A 22,020-nucleotide genomic window follows, 5' to 3' on the forward strand; every position below is an offset into this window, starting at 1 on the left:
ATGATTATTTTTATTCTATCTTTTTAAGGTAATAGTGCTAATATTTACAGAAGTTTTACTAATTTTTGATCTAATTGCTGTCACTGAATATGACTTGCTCCCCCTTTTCTTGTGAAGTCTAAACTGAAAAATTCAATCATTTGAAAAAAAGAAAAAAAAAACCCCTCCAAACCTGGAATCAGTGAAGGAGGAGCAATAGAAAACACACTGGCAGTTGTTTCCTATAGAGAAAAGCGATGAGGGTGTTGCATATTGATGAGTTTCACTTTGTCCAGTTTGCACGCATCCAAGTTAACAAAACTGTTTAGTTTTGCTATGATTTTTGAGGAAAGAGGTCAAGGTCTGCGTACCTCGTAACGATTCATTTTGCAGCACTTTTGTTAACTGGCTTTCAAACGTAGAATAACTTTCTTTTCTCACAGTTATTCCTGCTATACGGGGTATCCCTTTCCACCACACCCTTCTTACATATCTCTACCCGTCTCCTTTGCTGCCTGACAATAATATGTACCTAGATCATATCCACTGTTTCACGTCTTTCTTCTACTAACTACACACCAAGCTATTGTGGACATTTTTTTTACAACTGTCCATAAAATGCTTTATTCCACTTTAATCTCCTGTGCCTGTATGGTCACAGGGGGTGGCCATGGTACCCCACATGCAAATTTTACCAGTCCCCTGTTCAATTTGAGGTTGACCTAATCATCTGAAGTCCATCTGATTGGTTGTGAACTCTAGCATCCTGCTGACGTTCATCACTGCCCGCTTCCTATGGACAGCAAAATAAAAGGAAGAAAATTAATTAATGAAGTAAAATAATATCAACATTTCATTGAAAGTAAAAAAAAATATTTAATTCAGATTATGTTCTTATCATTGTAAGCAACCTCCATCTAATGTACATCTCCATACATAGACTGATTTTAGTGGCCATTTCATGCATTCAAACTTATCAGCATTTTTTAAAGGTTACAATTGGAGGATAGCTTCAATGATATGTGTTACACTTAAAAGAAACAGATGGAGGAGACGTTCTAAGGTGGGTGAAAGCTGAGTTACAACAGATCATTACTGAAAAAAATGTTAGCACTGTTGTCTACCATTGTGAACTTTGTCAGACCTATTACTTTTTACATTTTATGTACCTAGTTATGGCATTAACAAGGCAAAACACTATGGTTAATAGCATTTGTAAAAGAAAAAAATGCACAGAAAATGTCATGCCATACTGAATCACAAACCCTATTACCAACTCATCAAAAGAGTCAGCAAATCAGACCTTCCATGGAAAATAGACATTTTCTATATAGGCAGGAAAGAGTCACTCCAGAGAAAGTTGGGCATGATATGGTGTGAAACCACTGCTCCCAGGAAAGCCCAATGTAAGAGAAAGTGAGTGATGTCCACTGGCAGGGTGTTACTTCCAGCTAGGAATCCTGCAGGAAATGAGCTGGCTGTACTGAGTGTTGAATCTCCACATGGTGAGTAATGCACTAAGGCACCAGAGAGTACATGGCTCTGTGATGAAACTTAAGAACTAAATGTAAACATACATGTCCCCCTATACATGAGGAGACGTTGTCAGACATATGGACATATGAAAGGGTTTGAAATGAGGGAGGTGCTCTCTAGAAACCTGTAATGTTGGCTAGGAGCTAAACATGAGTAAGGACAAAGGGATGAGCATCAGCAGATGATGAAGGTCACTTGGAATGAAACTGCCAATACAGCCAGTAAAGGGAAGAAACTTACAGATCTTTGAGTAAACAGAGGCAGGAAGGCAAGTATGGGTGAGAAAAGTAGCCCTGCACCTCAGTGAAACAATGAACCAACTGATTGGAAAGGGCAGCATTCTGCTGGGTGCCAAAGAATGTGGGTAGGCAATTTAGGGCTAGAAACTTAATAAAAGGAAGCCTGAGACTCTGCTAGCCCCCAGTAAATGATCAAGTGTGGGTCACCTCAAATGTGGAGATAAAATAATCAAGTATGTACAAAACTCTGTGGCTGACAGGCGATCATTGAAGACCTTGGAGGTTTCTGACTCAATGGAGGAGCACCAATCAGCATTGGGCAGGGGTGTTGCACCAATTAAATAGGGATATGACTGAAGATAGAGCTCTGGAGAAAAACTGAGTCCACCTGCCCACATGCTGTCTGCCCATTGGGTAGTTTCACTGGTTGCCCTTGTGAAGGGCTGTAGAAAGAGATTTCCCACAAAATTCTGCTGCTGGTTACTACAGGAGTCCAGACAGTTGGACACACCAGGTCCAACATACAAGACTAATGGTGGAGGCTGTTAGGACAGAATCAGTGAATGATAACCCAATGAATCCACAACAGGACAGAATACCTAACGGAAACCACAAAGGGACCAAAACATCAGAGTAGAGCAGACCACTCTCATAAAGCATGACTTATCACATAATTCTCACTGCCAAAGAATGTGGCCAATAACTGAAACTAAAAACCTCCCAAGGGATGTATGAGGTGAAACTGCAATGAAGTCAATAGCCTGGGTCAGCTTCATGGTAAAGACAGACCAGTTGTATGGTGGCCAGTCCTCAGCACAATAATCAGTCAACCAAGCAGGGGCTTGTAGCCAGTCATAGCACACCAAGCAGAGATAACCTAAGCAGCTGCTGTGCATGTGGAAGCTGAGCTAATCAGTAACCTCAAGCTTAGAGTGCTGCACCAATAAGACCCAGGGATGTGGCTAAAGGCAAAGTATAAGGAAATGATCAGGGTTAAGGGCTGGTATGCTGTCTGGCCATGGATTACTGTAGTATTCCAGACAATATGTGCTGGTCCTACTGCAGTAACATAAGGGAGGATTATGACAACTGTATATTTCTGCCACTCCAGTAGGATCTTCAGTACTTACAGGGAATTAGGAAATGTGCCTTAGTATGAAGCCACTTGCTCCATGAAAGGAGTGTTCATCAGAACTGGCCAACATCTGAGAAATATGTCTCTGCAATTAGTCCCTTGTTCTAAGCTGCTAAATACTCACAAGATCTAATGACCATGACCTAAGAGGGAGATGTCAAAATCAAGGATCCATGCAGAGAGAAAACTGCTAACATCACTATCAACAAATCATAGCCTCAAAGACAGGCTGCCACTTCAAGGAAACTGGCAGTTTGGCCATATAAGAAGTAACAGGGAAGCAGAGAGGACTGGAGTTAAGGTGCTGCTCCAAGGCAGAGTGCCAGTGATGACAAGAAGGCCAAGCCAGGCTTCAACAGGAAAGCTGATGAGAACATATGGTGTGTTGAACATCAGTGGCCTACCGCTCCTCATTCCATAAAGAAGTTTTCATAGAGACTCACCCAACACCTGTGAGTGCAGGATAACTCTTGCACTCACTCAGTCAAAACCTTTGAACAGTCCCAGGAGCCCTGGTTGCCATGGCCCTCCAAAGAGATGCTTGACCTCATGGTGCTAGGAGACTGAAGACCAGGTGCCCTTAGGAAGAAGGATCACTACATCAGAACTAATCTACAGAACCACAAGAGAAGACTGCCAGTCCAATGAGATTGGGGGGCAAAAATGCATATGAAGAACCAAAGAAGGAGAGGGGAGTGTCTAGTCTTGCAGTGGAATGCCACTGGTGGCAGGAAGAATAAGTCAACACTTACAGGCAAAGCCACTGAATCTAAAACCAATAGACAGGATATCACAAGAAAGTGGAAACTTAAAATACAATGAATCACATGATCCTAAAACACTGAGCACTCAGTAATATTGAGCAATCACTATCCCAGCATGACAAACCTAACCTATCACACCACGAGGAAATCGACACAGCTCTGTTGGGTTCCACAAGCGTAAAGCGGAATGCACTGGTACACTGGTGAAATTAAAATAAGCGACACACAAACTGTGATTGGCATGCAGTAAAGTACAGGGGAAACCAAACTAGACTAAATGCATCTCAAAGCAGCATGCAGTAAAGTATAAGTGAAATAAAATTAGACTACTGCCCTCTTTATTTTATGGTTCACCCATTTTAACTAACCTTCAGGCCCCCCTAAAATCTAAAGTAGAACAGTGTCACAAGAAATTATCTAGGTTTGCAGCTCATGCAAGTCACAGAACACATCACTATTCTGCTTTAAAAATTCTAAACTGGCTAATACAATCCTCAGAGCTAAATTATAGCCAACTTTTCTTAACTTTCTCTTAACACTTAAAATGATATATAATCCTACTTCCTGCCCAGCCATTAGTACTGTTCTCCACCAGTACCTCCCAAATTGGTGACTGTGATCTTCTGATAACAATCTACTTGAGATCTGTAAGCCTTACAAAAGCTGTGGTCAAAGTCTGTACTCACACTATGCAGCAAAAGTCTGGAATACAATTCCTACACCAATTAGAGCAATACATTCATTTATTTAGGCTGCAACTAAAACAATTCACCTCAAACTCCTGCCTTTGCACATGCTGGTCTCCTGGTTAATAATTACAGTACCTACTCCTTTAAAACTTATACACACCCTATCTGTTATTTTCCTAGGTTTATTTCTCTAACTTCCCTTACCCTTAATATTTCTTTTACACTTTATTTCTCCTATCTCCCATGTCTACTCCATGTCTCACCGCTAACAAATATTTATTTTTCACTCCCCCCTCCCCCACATCCTCTTCGGCTCCTTATCTACAGTTTGAATGTTCCACTCTGACATTTGTTTTATGAGTGAACACTAAACACAACCACTAGAATGTCAGCGCATTGCAGAGTTACATATTTATATTAAATATTATTTTTAATAGTCTTTATCCTGTATGTTTATCTTTGCTTATGTTTGCTGGGGCTCTTTCCCATTGGGTCTCCACTGAAAATGGGTTGCTTACTATCAGTGCAATGCAAGTAGTTAATAACCTTTTCTTTTTACAATTATTTTGTATTGTGATTTTTATTTAATATTTGTATATTGTCACTTTATCTTTACTTATGTTTGCTGGGGCTTTCCCCCTCGGGTCTCCACTGAAAATGGGTTTGTTTGCAAACTCAGTTGGACTAACCCGGTTAAGAAATGTGAAATAAATAAATAAATATGACGTAGAATAATACACATGTACCATCAGTAAAACAAGATAAATACAATATCATATGATAATAATAATGTTAAATAATTATATATAATATTATATTATATATAATTATAATATAATATATACATAATATATATATATATATATATATATATATATATATATCTATCTATATATATATATATATATATATATATAAAGATATATTATATATATATATATATATATATATATATATAATATATATATATATATATATATATATATATATATATTTAATATATACTATATGTGTATTAATGCTTGTATTACTCTGTGTATTCATAGTATATTGCAATATGATAGTTTTCACCTATGTATATGTATCTTCTTTTCTTATATTTGTGGAGCTTATCTCCATGGGCCTCTCGGGTGAAAAAGCATAAAATTATGCAATCAAACTTTCCCTGTAAACAAATGTACTTTTCTACTTTTCTATATTTTAGCCAAAAACCTATCTGTATTTTTTTAGTTTGTTTTGGGACCTTAGTCTTGTATTCTAATTTGCACATTTGCAGTTGTGAGAAGATTGCATTTCTACATTATTCTGTACTTCTATTTCAACTAGACTTGTAAAGCCTTTAAACCCTGCTGGGCCATAATCTCATAGTTTAATTCATAGTTGTGGCAGGACTGTGTACTACTGCTAGATTTGAGCCTTAGTCATATATTACTGCATTTTTCCATAAACAATGTTACTTCAGCAAAGCTAGAACTTCCACTGAGTGACCTCCCAAACCTCTTGTATCAGAGGCACATGGGATATATACAAATGACTCTTATGAACATCAGGTGTTTCAGCTAATTGGCGATTCTGAATGCCCATGACTTATTTCTTCGTTTTAATGGACAATTTCAGGCCAATAAAGCCAAACCCCACTAGCTGTGGATATGTATATTTCGGCCTTGTTATGACCTTATCAGCACAGCACAAGCAGAGTGTTTGACTAAGCATAAGAAACACAGGGCTGTTATACCCAGCTGATGTCCATTATCATTAGGGTCACTGCAAAAGTATCCCAAACAACAAACTGAAACAATAAGTGCGAAGGTCACAAATGTTTTTTCAGTGACCTTCTCACTTATTGTTTTATAAACAATGTTGCTTGTACAGTTCTGCATAGTCTGGTGCCTTAAACTGAAGTAGAAATTCTGGGTGGATCTCCCCCACCATCTCTCATTCACCCAACTAACTACAGTGCGCAAAATAATCTACAGACCCACTTACTGTCCTTCTCTCTCGACATTACTCACCCAATACCAACTCAGCAGGCAACTATGATCTGAAAATCATGTACTTCTAAAAGTAGAAAAGCCAACCTTACCTGCTGGTCAACTCCTCTATTCCTTCACCATCGCCAAACTATGGAACTGACTTCCACCATCTATAAGAAACTCAGGCAGCACCACCACCTTCAAACAAATACTTAAAAATCATCTCAACTCTTTCTGATTATGTACCTGCTCTGTAACCTAATGTACTCCTTCTCCTTATATGATAACTGAACTCCTACGCTTTTTGCTACTGCTGACTGATGATATTTTCTCCATAATTATTATTTTTTATCACTTGTTGATACTGGTAAAATAATGTTGATTAATATATCTCTGTTGATACCTCTCTGATTGAATTCATCTGGCAAGCAACAAAATTGCTGCTTTTGTGTATATATTCTGTATATTTTATAGTACTCACTATGTGTAACAGTGTATCTACTTTTGTACCAATTAATGTTTAATATTTTTTGTGTTTATGTTCTTGTTAGAGCTTTTCTCTCCGGGCTTCCACTGAAAATGGACTCTTTTAGGCCCACTGTGGACATTCCCGGTAAGCAAATGCCATAAATAAATAAATAATAAATAATAAATTCAGTAGTGAGAGAATTGTCTCTGCTCCAGTTTGTGCTTCAGTGCTTTTACATTCTGCTTATCATTTACCTGCTTAAAATTGCATTATGTGTCTGCCCCACCCCCCACTAACACATTAAGCCAAAGTTTCTGAAAGAGCTCCAATATTAGCTTTATTTGGTTGGATGCCGCTCTAGATAGCCACTTTGAAAATTATTTCCAAACCTCCCACCTTTTTGTTGTAGTGGTTTTATAAGGCTGTGTCTCTGTCCTCCACCCCTTATTGCAATCTTATTTTCAAAGTTCCTCTCTCCCCTCTTTCATTGCTACAATTTTATAAGTTATTTATATACTCTTCCCACCCATTATTTTCTTAAATCCATGATAATGAGTGCCCACCCAGCACCAGTGTTGCTGTCGAGTAAAGTTTCTTTAAAACGTATTGTCTCCTGCTCCTATTCCTAGAGCTAAGCAAAGCTTGGAGTTGTAGCCTGCATTCCAGAAGTGTTTTAGTTGTATCCAGTGACATCCAGGCAAAGGTAAGTACCTTTGATTGCTAAATTACACTTGCTTAAGTTATTTTGAGTGATCACTGCTGTTTCTTTGTATTTTTTGTAAAACAATTGCTCTTCCTCTCACTGTTGCTACTGTAAAACTGTCTTGAAATTGCCTTTGGCAAGGGATTTCTAGCTAGATGGCTAATTGTTTTGTGATAGCATTGCACTTGTAGATCTCTTCTACTGTGTTTTACACTAGGAGGACTGGGTTTATTCATCTTGCGGCAAAATGTGTTTGTCTTTGTGTGAGTTTGGAAATACACAAAGGGACTCATAGTTGTAGTCCTTTTATTAACCAGAGGGCTCATTTGTTAAGTTTTTATGTTTTGTTCTGTGCTGCTATAAATTTTGCAGGTTTGAATGGGTTAGCAGTGCCCTAAACAGTAGCAAACACCTAAAAAGCAAAATTTGCCCATAGAGCAGTCTGTAAAACTGTACCCTGTAAAGCAGCAATATAGAGCAAATACCTTGCGCGCCAAGAAGCTTAGAGCAGCTAGTTGGGTGTCAAATGTCAATGCCTACAGATTTAGCAGAATGCAGTATTGTGTAAACATTAAACTGTAGAATTTAGTACTGTTTAGCATTATCTGCCCCAGTAAAGCATCCTTATTAGTCTGCACCAGCAAAGTATCCTTAATAGCCTTCTAAACCCAAAACACTCCCCCCTCCGAAGCTCACCAATCAAAGGACTAGTGTTTTGAGGCAATGTAGCAATTGTCTCATGTTTACCAGCAACCACTTAATCTTTTAAGAAGACACAGTATGCAAGCAGTGTACTTACAGAATGACAATGAAGGCTAAACTTTCACATACAAGCCCACCCAGGTTGTTGAAACCACACAAACACACACACACACACACACACACACACACACACACACACACACACACACACACACACACACACACACACACACACACACACACACACACACCAAGCCCACATCAGGTTGTTGAAAGCACACACACACACACACACACACACACACACACACACACACACACACACACACACACACACACACACACAACACCCACCTCTCATAGCACACAGCACACACATAGACTAATGTATGGTGAGGCACTTAAAACAATGTTCCTAAACAACAAAGATTGTCTACATTGCCCGTTGTCAAAGCTATGCCTCAGCAAGCACAAAGGCACTCAGAAAAAATAACACCTAACAGCACACATACTACCACTCTCAGTGGAGCCCCAAACACTAAGCCACTAAAGCAAGCAAACATGCTTCCCGGAACTCTTGTCTTAGGAAACTCCATTGTAAGATATACTGATGCCCCTCTAACCAGGCTGAATAAGGAGACAATAACTGTTAGTGGCTTATCTGGAGCCAGGATCTGACAAATCATGCATGCACTAAAGGCACTATGCCACATATAACAGTATGATTCCATCATACTCCATGTAGGTGTAAATGACCTGAGATGTACCTTCCTGGACTGTATGAAGAGAGACATTATGGAACTTTCAGACTGTTTGTCTCAGTCTGGTATGAGACTAGCATGAAACAGCATACTACCATTACCGAGGATGATATCACAATATGAGCAAAATTTGATTTCTAAAAACTGGCTGTATTTCTGGTGTCATTCTAAAGGAATCAAATGTAATATTTGTCAGCTTGAGAGGACATGTTAACCATATCCTCCCAAGCTGACAAATATTAGATTCCTTTCGAATGACACCAGAAATATACTGACCATATTGCTTTACCAAGGATTGTCTGTACCTTTCCCATCTAGGCTTTTGAATACTGGCTAAAACTTTATCCACCCCAATAGTGCCCTTTTAGGCAATGCCAAATTGACAAACCTATTGATGTAGCAAAATCGACTCAACTGAACCTCAAGGTGTTGCTGCTCAATGCCAAGAGCCTAAATAAAAAAGTATATTTCCCCAAGACCTCCTCACCTTTGAAAACGTAGACATCTGTGCAGTTATTGAGACATAGCTTAAAGCAGTGGACAGTACCCTGGCAGTGCAAGGTTTCAGTGTCTTTCACACTTTTAGACCAGTAACTGCACAGACAAGGGCTAAAGTTGGATGTCTCAGTATATATCAATAACAGTGTGATGCCCTACAACTGGCAACATTAATCAAGGATCCTCAATCCTCACCACTGGCAACAGTGGGGGCATAATCTCATAGCTTAATTTATAATTGTGGCAGGACTGTGTACTACTGCTAGATTTTAGCCTTAGTCATATATTACTGCATTTTTCCATAAACAATGCTACTGGTAAATTTTTGCATAGTCTGGTGCTTTAAACTGAAGTAGAAATTCTGGGTGGAACTCCCCCCACCATCTCTCATTCACTCTTATTGGGAGGCTCAGAGGTACTCACACAGTATTTCCAGATGCAGCTATCTGCATCAAGTGCAATTTCCCTTAAGAAACAATAATCATTCCAGGGCTGGTTTCACCCTCTTTCTCCAGACCCTCACTTCCCCACTGGCATAGCTATAGAGTTGAGATCTCAGCTGAGTGGCCAATATATGACCTCCAGCACCCTCTCTGTCCAACCAGTGCTTCATGTCCCTGCAGAAGTAGCTGACACACACACACACACACACACACACACTTTGAGGTCTGATTTACACACACACACACACACACACACACACACACACACACACACACACACACACACACACACACACACACACACACACACACCTTGGAAAGGCTGGCACAGGTTTACTAGCTATGCCCCCTTAAACCCAGATGATAAGGTAGTTATCACTGCCACATTCTTATCAGCTACTTTAAGGCCATTAACAAAGGGTGTTCAATCTTACTGCATAATATTACTATCAATAGAAATGGTAGTTTGACCAAGAGCAAGGCTATTAGGAGTGGCCCCCAGTGTCACCAATAAATATGCAACTGCTCCTAAAACTTAAATATGTCTCACAAATATCAGCCACAATGAAAGGTTTAAATATATTTAACAATAAATAATAAAAGAACAAGAAAATACTCAGTATATAATCACAGTAACATCAGAGCTCAAAATCACAAGAAATATTTAAAAGAACAATGCAGGACAGTCTCAGACAAAGAAAAACATCTAAATTAAGCTCTGCTATATTCCTGACTATATCTAGAGAATTACTATATCCTAGTTACATTATTTACAGAGCAAGTAAGGCAGATGTGGTGAGTGGGTCTTCCAGCTGATGTCAGATCAAAGAAAAATACAGAATACTCAGTCTCTCCGAGACTCAGAGAGTTCTTAAATTAATATCTCAAATATTGCTGCTGGGATAGCTTGCAGCATGACATCATTTTTTTTGTCATCTAACTCTATCCCAGATGAAAAACAACCATTGTTATAGCTGGTAGCATTTAGCATCTACCTCTGAAAATGCATAAACAAGGACTTTTCTTAGATCTAAGGCAGATCCTGGAAGTCTTTAAAGAATAAAAACACTTCCAAGACAATACAGTGAAACTCTAGTTTTAGACATTGTGTCTGTTACTGCACTGAAACTGAAAGATAACATCCTTTTATTACGTGGCCATAAAGTAGTTTAATTTCAACTATTTTTATTAAATTAACTTCTTGTGTTCCAGTTTCCATTTTTAAAATGTATACTTCTAAACTGTTATGATAGTGTAGGTACATTTCTGTTCTAATCCTGTAGGGTACACTGTGGTTGCATGTTTAAGCTCAGTACTTTACAAACCCTTTTTACCACGCCTGTCTGTACAAACCTAGTTTGATATACACATAACATGCAGTTCTAATAAGGTTGTAACCCAAGCATCTTACATGAAGCATGTTGACATTCACAAATGGCAAATAACCATTTACAAAATCCCAGACAGCTGTGCTGGCATTATCTCCTTTTGTTACACTTTTATATAAACCATGTTAATATTCACAAATAACATAAAATTATTTGCAAAATTCCAGATAGTTGGGCTGGCAGTATCTCCTTTTGTAACAAATAGAAAGATCTACTGGAGTTCCTCAGTGTGCAGATCACCACAGACAAAATCCCATTCCATATCCTAGCCAGTTATGTCACCCTTCATGTCCCAAGAAGCTCACAATGTGTACTTGGACCTACTGGAGACACTTACCATCCAACTTAACACCTTACTCATGGGAGACTTTAATCACTACAGTGCAAACTGGGAATCCTACATGTGCTCAAATCTACATAACAGAGATTCCTAGACTTCATAAATACAAACACCCTTGACCAAATAATGACTGTTCCCATGAGATGCTACAACACACTGAACCTCATGCTCACAAATATGAAAGAATGCTGCACCCCACCATGTCTCACCCGACCATAAAGCTACGTCCTTCAAAATCAAAATCTGCTTCATAATTCCATTAAAACCGGTAACAGGATCTATTCCAAGGCAAATTACCTTTTATTAAGTGATACTTTATCAAAATGTAATGCCACTGAAGGCTAAACTCTCTCATACAAGTGCACATCAGATTGTTGAAACCACATGCATCTCACATAGCACACACACACACACACACACACACACACACACACACACACACACACACACACACACACACACACACACACACACACACACACATTCACACAACACACACCCACACCCACACACACACACACACACACACACACACACACACACACACACACACACACACACACACACACACATGCACACACACACATGCGCGTTCAGACACACACACGCACAAGCACACAGACTATTGTATACTGAGGGACTTAAAAACAATCTTCTTAAACAACAAAGATCACCTAGCTTGCCCATTGTCAAAGCTATGCCTCAGCAAGTCCAGAGGCTGAATTGCTTTCAGAAACTCTGCACAACCATGTCAATGGCTGCAATGAGGTTGCTGTACCTACCAGAAGTAAGCCCAGGACTAGCCCCAGAAACAAACTGCCCTGGTGTCTATATAGGAAGAATGAAGAGTCCCTGTAATCACAACTATGCAGGTAAAAGCTGCACTCTCTAAAGCCAAAAACACAGCATCCATGGGACCAGACAACATCCCAGGCTGCATTTTACATGAACTTCAGAATGAACTGGCTCCCCACTTAAGCACCATGTTCAATAATAGCCTCGCATCAGGCTTTGTGCCCACTGAATGGTGCAGAGCAACAGTTATCCCACTCCACAAAGGGGGAGCCACCACTGATCCCGGGAACTATCGACCTATTAGCCTGATGAGCCTGGTCTGCAAGGCCATGGAACATATCATCATGGAACTCATAAACAAAGACATTGGTAACCTCCAAACTCTGGATCCCACCCAGTTCATAGGTTCATAGGTTCATAGGTAGATACTAGGCTATCTACCCTAGGGCATTTATAAGCCTAGCCAGAGTGTATTTGGCTTCCCCCTCCCTATTAGATTAGCCTACTGTGCCTCTGTAAAGTAGGTCACAGAAGGTACCCTTTTAAGATTAGTTTACTGTGCCTCTGTCTAGCAGGGACACAGGAGAGATCCCAGGGGTGAATTTGTGATTTCCCATCCACGCGTCCAAATTTCGCTTGAAGAGGGTCAGCGAGGGGCTATGTCTAACATGAATTGGGATTCTATTCCAGAGTGAGGGGAGTCTCTGGAAATGAAGCTGTCCCTCCAGGATGTCCTATTTATTTTTGTGCTGAGGTTTAGGTCCCTGGAGCGTGTAGCTCTAAGGGACTTGGATTTTTTGAGGTGGAGCATGTCCATTAATTCTGGGTTTGACATGGCTTTGTACGTCAGGCATAGATCGCCTCTGAGTAGGCGGTAAGCAACTGAGTAGAGCTGGAGTTTCTTTAGTCGAGCTGCATAGGACATCTGTTTGTAGCCCATGATCCTCTTGGTGAGGTACTTTTGTTGTCTCTGCAGTTGCTGCAGGTGTCGGGTAAGGTACATCCCAAAAGGGGCATTGTATTCAATTATGGGCCTGATGAGTGACGAGTAGAGGGGCACAATGACCTTTCTTAATCTAGATGCGAACCCTTTCGTGATAAGGTGGGCTATATAGAAGGTCTTTCTAACCACTTTGGCAACGTGATTATCAAAGGAGAGATTACTATCTACGTTGGTCCCCAAATCTCTAATTACTTCTTCCATACTTAATGGATTACCACCTATGTGGTAATTTGTGGGCACCTTGTTTTTCCCAAAGGGGATGACTGTGCACTTTTTAGCATTTAGCTTGAGGCCGTGGCTCTGGCACCAAGATCCATCTCTGTGCGACCCTTTTGGAGGATGCTTGTGTCAGCTGGAGATTCGATTATGGCCCCCAGTTTGCAGTCATCTGCGACCTTTGTCAGCCATAATCCCCTCGTGTTAGCCTGAACCTCAGAGAAGTATATACCGAACAAGAGACATCCCAGAACTGAGCCCTGTGGGATGCTACTTGTAACTGGTTTGGATTCGGACATGGCACCTGCGATTCTGACCATGTGGGTTCTATCTCTGAGCCAGTTTGCAACCCATCTTGTGATATAGGGGTTGATATTTAAGCTGGTAAGCTTATTTATGATGCCCGAGTGGGGTATTGTGTCAAAGGCTTTTGCGAGGTCCAGGTAGGCTGTGTGGACTACCTTGCCCTTATCTATGGCTTTGGTAACTGTTTCAAAGAAATCAACTAGGTTTAAGAGGCAAGTTCGGGTTTGTGAAAGTCAGATCATGCCTCCTGAACCTGGCCGACTTCTTTGAGGCAGTCACCAAAGCCGTAGATGAGGGTAAGGTGGTTTACACAGCCTATCTTGACCTCGCCAAGGCTTTCAACACCATCCCCCATTCTGGAATTATAGCTAAACTCACTAAACTAGGTATAAACCCCTACGTCACAAGATGGGTTGCCAACTGGCTCACTGACAGAACCCACACTGTAAAAGTTGCAGACTCCAAATCTGACCTCAAAGCAGTGACAAGTGGAGTACAGGGTTCTGTCCTGGAACCTCTCCTGTTTGATATCTACTTCTCTGAAGTACAGACTAACACAGAAGGCCTCTGGCTAACAAAGTTTGCAGATGACTACAAACTAGGAGCCATAGTCAAGTCCCCAAATGATGTGGACATCCTACAGAAGGACCTCGCCGAGACAGATGCCTGGTGACAGAGTCATGGCCTCAAGCTCAATGCCAAAAAGTGCAGTGTCATCCCCTTTGGTAAAAACTCTGTACCCATGAACTACCACATAGGCAGCAATCTACTTAACACCAAATGTGTGATAAGAGACCTTGGGACTCAGGTGGACAGTAGTCTCTCCTTTGATAGTCACATTGCCACAGTAGTCAGGAAGTCTTTCTATGTGGCACACCTCATCATAAAAGGGTTCTCATCCAGGAAAAAAGAGATCATTGTTCCCCTCTACTCGACACTCATTAGACCCATTATAAAGTATAATGCCCCTTTTGGAATGTACCTCACAAGACATCTGCAGCAGCTGGAAAGGGCACAGAAGTACCTCACAAAGAGGATTACTGGCCTCAAACAAATGCCCTACACCGACCGCCTCAAAAAACTCCAGCTTTACTCCATAGCATATTGCCTCCTCTGAGGTGATCTCTGCCTCACATATAAAGAAAGCTATGTCAAACCCAGAGCTGTTGGACATGCTACACCTAAAGAAATCCCAATACCTCCAAGCTACATGCTCTAGGGACCTACACCTTGTCACCACGATAAACAGGACATGCTGGAGGGACAGATTCCTGTTCCAGAGACTTCCCATACTCTGGAACAGGCTACCCATCTATGTCAAGCAAAGTTCTTCATTAGCACTCTTCAAGAAAAATTTTGATGAGTGGATGGGAAATAAGAACTACACCCTGGGGATCACTTCTGTGTCTCTGCTCGACAGTGGCACAGGAAAATAACTTTCTTGGGTGGCGTAAGCCAGGGAACCTTGTTGGGTAGGCTTACATAGGCCCTTGGGTCAATAGCCTAGTACCTACCTATGAACCTATATTCCAAAAAAACGAAAAAACTATGGCAAAAATCTGGAAGGCTTATTCATATAAAGATAAAAACTCCCTCATTAAACTAAATAGGCAACTAAGAAGACCAAATAAGTCAAGCAAAGCCATCTTTGAGGTTAAGATAGCCTTCCATGTGAAATATAACCCTAAGGCCTTCTTCAGCTATGTCAGATACCTGAAGAGCAAAATGCAGCAGTCTGCTGAACTGGTGGTTAATGATGCCACATTCGCCGAGCCTGACGATATAGTGAATCTGTTAGCGGACAAATTCATTTCTAATTTTAACCCCCCACACCCTCAAACATAACTCCTCCAACTATAACTAAGGAGCATGTACTGGCTGTGTTCACTAAAGAAAAGAACATGGCCTCATTGGGTCCTGATAACATCCCAGGATGCCTCATGAACAGTGTAAAATAGGACCCTTGGAGTTATTATTTAACTATAGCCTTAAAACAGGCTTTGTACCATGTGAATGGAGGACTATGACAGTCATTCCCCTTAATAAGGGAAAGCCCACACCAGGCCCTAGAAACTACAGACTCATTGGTCTGACTAGTCTTATTTGCAAAGCCATGGAAAGAATTATCATGGAAATTATCAACAAGGACATGGGACCTCCAGACACTGGATTCATCCCAGTTTGGCTTTGTCAAAGGAAGGTTATGCTTACTAAATCTGATGGACTTCTTTGAAAAGGTCACTAAGGCAATGGATGATGGGAAATAGGTGCATATTGTCTACCTAGACCTGACTAAAGCATTTGATGCAATACCCCAGCCGGGCATTGTCAACAAGCATATTTAACTGCACATAAACCCCTTTATAGGTTCATAGGTTCATAGGTTCATAGGTTGATACTAGGCTATCAGTCCTAGGGCCTATACAAGCCTAGCCATAACAATTCCCTGGATATTTCTTCCCACAATATTTACTTCTCTGGACCCCTGTCTAGCAGGGCGACTGACATGATCCCCGGGATGAATTTCCTATCTCCCATCCAATCATCAAGGTTCCTTTTGAAGAGGGCCAAGGGGGCACTCTGCTTGACATGTATGGGCAGTCTATTCCAGAGTATGGGGAGTCTCTGGGTCAGGAGCCTATCCCTCCAGCATGTTTTGTTCATTGTGATGACAAGGTTTAGATCCCTGGAGTGTGTGGCTCTGAGGGATTGGGATTTTTTTAAGTGGAGCATGTCCAACAGCTCAGGGTTTGACATGGCCTTGTATATTAAGCAGAGATCACCTCTGAGTAGACGATATGCCACAGAGTACAGCTGGAGTTTTTTTAAATTAGATGGTCAACATATGGCATCTGCTTTAGGCCTGTGATTCTTTTAGTGAGGTATTTCTGTGGCCTTTCCAGTTGTTGCAGATGTCTTGTGAGGTACATACCAAATGGGGCATTATACTCTATAATGGGTCTAATGAGGGATGAGTACAGTGGAACAATGACCTCCTTTTTTCCGGATGAAAAGCCCTTAGTGATGAGGTGTGCCACATAAAAGGATTTCCTGACTGTTGTGGCAATGTGGTTATCAAAATTGAGACCACTGTCCACCTGTGTCCCTAAGTCTCTCATCACACTTTCGATGTTTAGTGTATTGCCACCTATGTGGTAATTCATGGGTACATGTTTTTTTCCAGAGGGGATAACTATACATTTCTTGGCATTAAGCTTGAGCCCATGACTCTGGCACCAGGCATCTTTTTCTGTAAGGCCTATTTGTAGAATATCCACATCATTTGGGGATTAAATAATGGCTCCCATTTTGCAGTCATCTGCGAACTTTGTTAGCCAGAGTCCCTTAGTGTTGGCCTGTACTTCAGAGAAGTAGATGCCAAACAAGAGTGGTCCCAGGACTTAACCCTGAGGTACTCCACTTGTCACTTGTCTGGAGCTGGATTTGGAGTCGGCTACTTTTATAGTCTGGGTTCTGTCAGTATGCCAGTTGGCAACCCATCGAGTGACGTAGGGATATATGCCCAGCTTAGTAAGTTTATCTATGATTCCAGAGTGGGGGATGGTGTTGAAGGCCTTGGTGAGGTCCAGATAGGCTGTGTGGACCGCCTTACCCTCGTCCACAGCTCTGGAGACTGATTCGAAGAATTCAATCAGATTCAGGAGACAAGATCAGCCCTTCACAAACCCAAACTGGGTGGGGTCCAGTGTTTGAAGGTTGCCAATGTGTTTGTTTATAAGTTGCATGATAATGTGTTCCATGCCGTTGCAGATCAGGCTTGTCAGACTGATGGGATGGTAGTTCCCTTGATCCAAGGTGGATCCCCCCTTGTGGAGTGGGATAACTGTAGCTGTGCGCCACTCAGTGGGCATGAAGCCTGAGGTGAGGCTATGATTAAACATGACACTTAGGTGAGGTGCAAGTTCATTTTGTAGTTCATGTAGTACACAGTCTGGGATGTCATCTGGTCCCATGGATGCTGTATTCTTAGCTTTGGAGAGTGCAGTTTCTACCTGTGTGGCCGTGATTACCGGAATTTCTTTTGGTATTGAAATGGGCCCTTTAGGGGGTGAGAGGGGGGGGAGTGAAGTTGGCACTAAATCGATCTTCCAAGATATTGGCAATATCCTTGGGATCAGTATATTTAATGCCATTCTGTTGTAGCTCAGAGCAGATCTGAGCATTGCCATTTAGATTCTTGACATAACTATAGAATGCCTTGTGGTTGTCTTTGGAATCTTTGGCAATTTTATTTTCGTAACTAGCTTTTGAGGATTTTATGAGGGATCTCAGCTTCTTACTGAGGCTGGTGAGGGAGTTTTTTGCGTCCTGGAATTTTCCTCTTTTCTGCAACAGTTTCTTCCTTCTGTTGTATAGTTTGTTTATAGCAGGGGACCACCAGATCGGCTTCCTTTTTTTGGAGAAGAGCATCTTGGTTCTATTTGGGATGGCACGATTCATGCATGAGTGGATGTGCTCGTACAGTGCCTTAGTGTAGGATTCTGCCGTCGAACTTTCAGATCCCGTCTGCATGGGTGTCATAAAGTTTGTCACTTCTGACTTCAGTAGCATGAAGTTGGCTTTGGAGAAGTTTTTTAAGGAGGTTTCCTTACTGGGTGGTGGGGGTGGGATGTGGATGTCAAGGGTGATTTGCTTATGGTCAGACCTGACCAATGAGGGGGTGACCACTGGTGTGGAGCATCTATCTCCCATGTCAGTAATGAATATTAGAATATTAGAGCCCCTAGTGGGCAATGTATTAGTTGATCCAGGGCGTTGGAATTTATGAATTCCAAGAACGGTTGGGAAAAGGAGTTGGTACCCGAGTAGTTTTCCCAGTTAATGGCAGGGTAGTTGAAATCACCCAGTATTAGGGTGTTTGGTTGTATCTTAATATTTTTTAGTATGTTTAGAAAGGTGTAGTGAGAATCTTGGGGCATGGTGGGGGATCTGTAGCAAGCTACAGTTTGGATTGCAGTCTTACCTAGTGTTAGTTGCACCTGGAGAATTTCAGATGCATTGTGTTGGGCAACTAGCCTGGAGGTGTGAATATCCTTGGTGAATATGGACACTCCTCCACCTTTAGTGTTTTGGTCTTGGTTTTGTGGCCGAAAAGTGTGGTAAGAGTTGTAGCCTGGTATTGCAGGGGTTCTCTGTGGAGCCTTGAACCAGGTCTCAGTTACTGCACAGATATCGATGTTCTCCATTTTTATAACATGCTAGATAGCTTGCTGGCTTACTGATAGGACCCGGGAAGTTAAAATCAGTGAGGCCACCTCCACAAAGAGGTCAGTCACTATTGGAGTCTCCCAGGCATCTGTGCTAAACCCACTCCTCTTTGGCATCTAATTCTTGGTTGTCAAAATCAATGTCAAAGGCCTCTGGCTAACCAAGTTCGCAGATGATTGCAAGCTGAGAGCGGTCATTGAATCTCCACAAGATGAGAACACCCTCCAAGAAGGTCTAAAACAGACAAATGTTTGGTGCCAAAGCCAGAGCTTAAAACACAGTACCAAGAAATGCATTATAGTACCTTTTGGGAAGTAAGCCACCCCGGGTAACTGCATCATCAATAAAACACCCCTAAAAGTTGATTCATTAGTCAGGGATCTGGGAACTCATGTAGATAACCTAGCCTTTGATCATCATGTGTCCAGGGGAAGTAAGAAAATCCTTACGTGTTGCTTAAATTATAGGCGTGGCATCTAGGTCCAAAGAGGTCATCATACCACTGTACTCAGCCCTCATCAGACCCATCATAGAGTATAATTTTCCCCTTTGGTATGTACCTAACTAGACACATGCAGCAACTGGAACATCCACAAAAGTTCCTTACAAAAAATACAGTGAGTAAATACAATGTCCTCCACTGATTACCTCAAAACCCTGTTTCTTTACTTGGTTTCATACAGATTTCTCAGAGGTGATCTTTGCCTTTCATGCAAGCTATCCATAGACCCTGTTTTGATGAACCTTTTACACATCTGCAAAACAAACACCATCATAACTACTATATTAAAATACATAAATTTTGCTTGTGACATAAATAGGACATCTTGGGGAGGCAGATATGTTTCTCAGAGAATTCCCATTCTCTGGAACAGGCTCCCATCAATTAGAAGCAGAGTTCTTCCCTATACCTATTAAAGCACAATTTAGACCAATGGATGGGTAATTAGAAATGTATCCCCAGTCTGGCACCTATGTCTCTGATGGACAGTAAATCGCCCCCTATATAAATCAAATTTGTGGGTAACATTAGGGTTGCACGGCTTATAAGGACCCTAGTGGTAGTTAGCCTAGTACACACCTATGAACTCATGTCAAGAAGTACACACACAAACACATCGCATATAGGAGCAACACAGGAATGCAGGCAGTGAATGTAAAATCACCTCATTTAATTAGAATAAAAAGAATAAAAATATAAGCGCTTTTGTTTTAAACAATGTTAAAACTTCATCAGACATCACAAATAAAATGAACAATCCTTTTAAACACCTGATCAGAATCACATGATGACTCATGACCAATCATTTCATTCCAAAAGCAACACACACCCCTCGAAAAGAAAAAAATGGCATCTAATCAGGGATTTTTTAAAAAATTTTCCTCACACTTGGTCTTCCAAAAACTCTATTAGATTCTAAATAAATGAACAATTGATATCTACTAAAAATAATACTTTAAATTATTAAATCAAAGTGTCATCTTCTTAATGCTTTAAGCTTTAACATGGGAGTTGTGCTGGCTTGTTCATTAAGCCCTGGCCAGCAATAGGCATTCCAATAGATCTGCCAGTAAATTTCTCTTACCTCCAACTTGACTTTCCATGTACATCCTCTAAGGTCCATATGGACCTGTTCCAAAATTGTGAATTTGAAAGTGTGATTGAGATAATCTAAAACATGCCTGTAAAGTGCATTAGTCACTTTCCCTTTTTTCATCTCATACACATGTTCATAAATCAGTTCACAGAATTTCCTTTCCATTTTACCATTACAAAAACCATCACATTGCTGGCAAAGTGTGACATACACTATTAATTTACTCTCACAATCCACTTTGTCTGTCATCTTGAAACATTTGTCCCAGATAAAAAAATCTATCGCTAATATATATATCTATATATATATATATATATATATATATATATATATATATATATATATATATATACACACACACATACAGGTTCATAGGTTCATAGGTGTGTACTAGGCTAATGGCCCTGGGGCCTTTACAAGCCTAGCCCATAGAAGTGCCCTGGCATCATGTCGCCTGACGTTAGTTCCCAATGCCTCTATCAAGTAGAGCCACTGGAGTGATCCCCAGGGTGAACTTTCTATTTCCCATCCACTCATCAAGATTTCTCTTGAAGAGGGACAGCAGGGTGCTCTGCTTGACTTATATGGGAAGTCTATTCCAGAGCATGGGCAGTCTCTGGGAGAGGAACCTGTCCCTCCAGCTTCTTCTGTTTATTGTGGTAATGAGGTTGAGGTCTCTGGACCATGTGGTGTGGAGGGATTGGGATTTCTTTAGATGTAGCATTTCTAACAGAGCTTGGTCAGACATGGCTTTGTCAGTCAAGCAAAGATCACCTCTAAGTAGATGATATGAGACAGAGAATAGTTGGAGTCTTTTGAGTTTGTTCATGTAGGACATGTGATTAATGCCAAAGATCCTCTTCGTGAGGTACTTCTGTGGCAGCTGTTGCAGGTGTCTAGTGAGGTACATGCCAAATGGGGCATTTTACTCAATGATTGGTCTAATGAGGGAAGAACAGAGAGAGAGAGAGAGAGAGAGAGAGAGAGAGAGAATGACCTCTTTCTTCCTGGATGCAAAACCCTTGGTAATGAGATGTGCCACATAGAAGGACTTTCTGACCACAGTGGTGGTCGAAGGAGAGGTTGCTGTCACCCTGAGTCCTCAGATCTCTTATAATGCCTTCAGTGTTCAGAGGGCTCCCAACGATGTGGTAATTAGTGGGAACTGAGTTTTTACCAAAGGCGATAATGACACATTTTTTTGTCATTAAGCTTAAGGTCATGGTTTTGACACCAGTCATTGGTCTCAGTGAG

This window comes from Protopterus annectens, chromosome 1.part2, assembly GCF_019279795.1.
Source record: "Protopterus annectens isolate FY-2018-M chromosome 1.part2, PAN1.0, whole genome shotgun sequence".
NCBI classification, from domain to species: Eukaryota; Metazoa; Chordata; order Ceratodontiformes; family Protopteridae; genus Protopterus; species Protopterus annectens.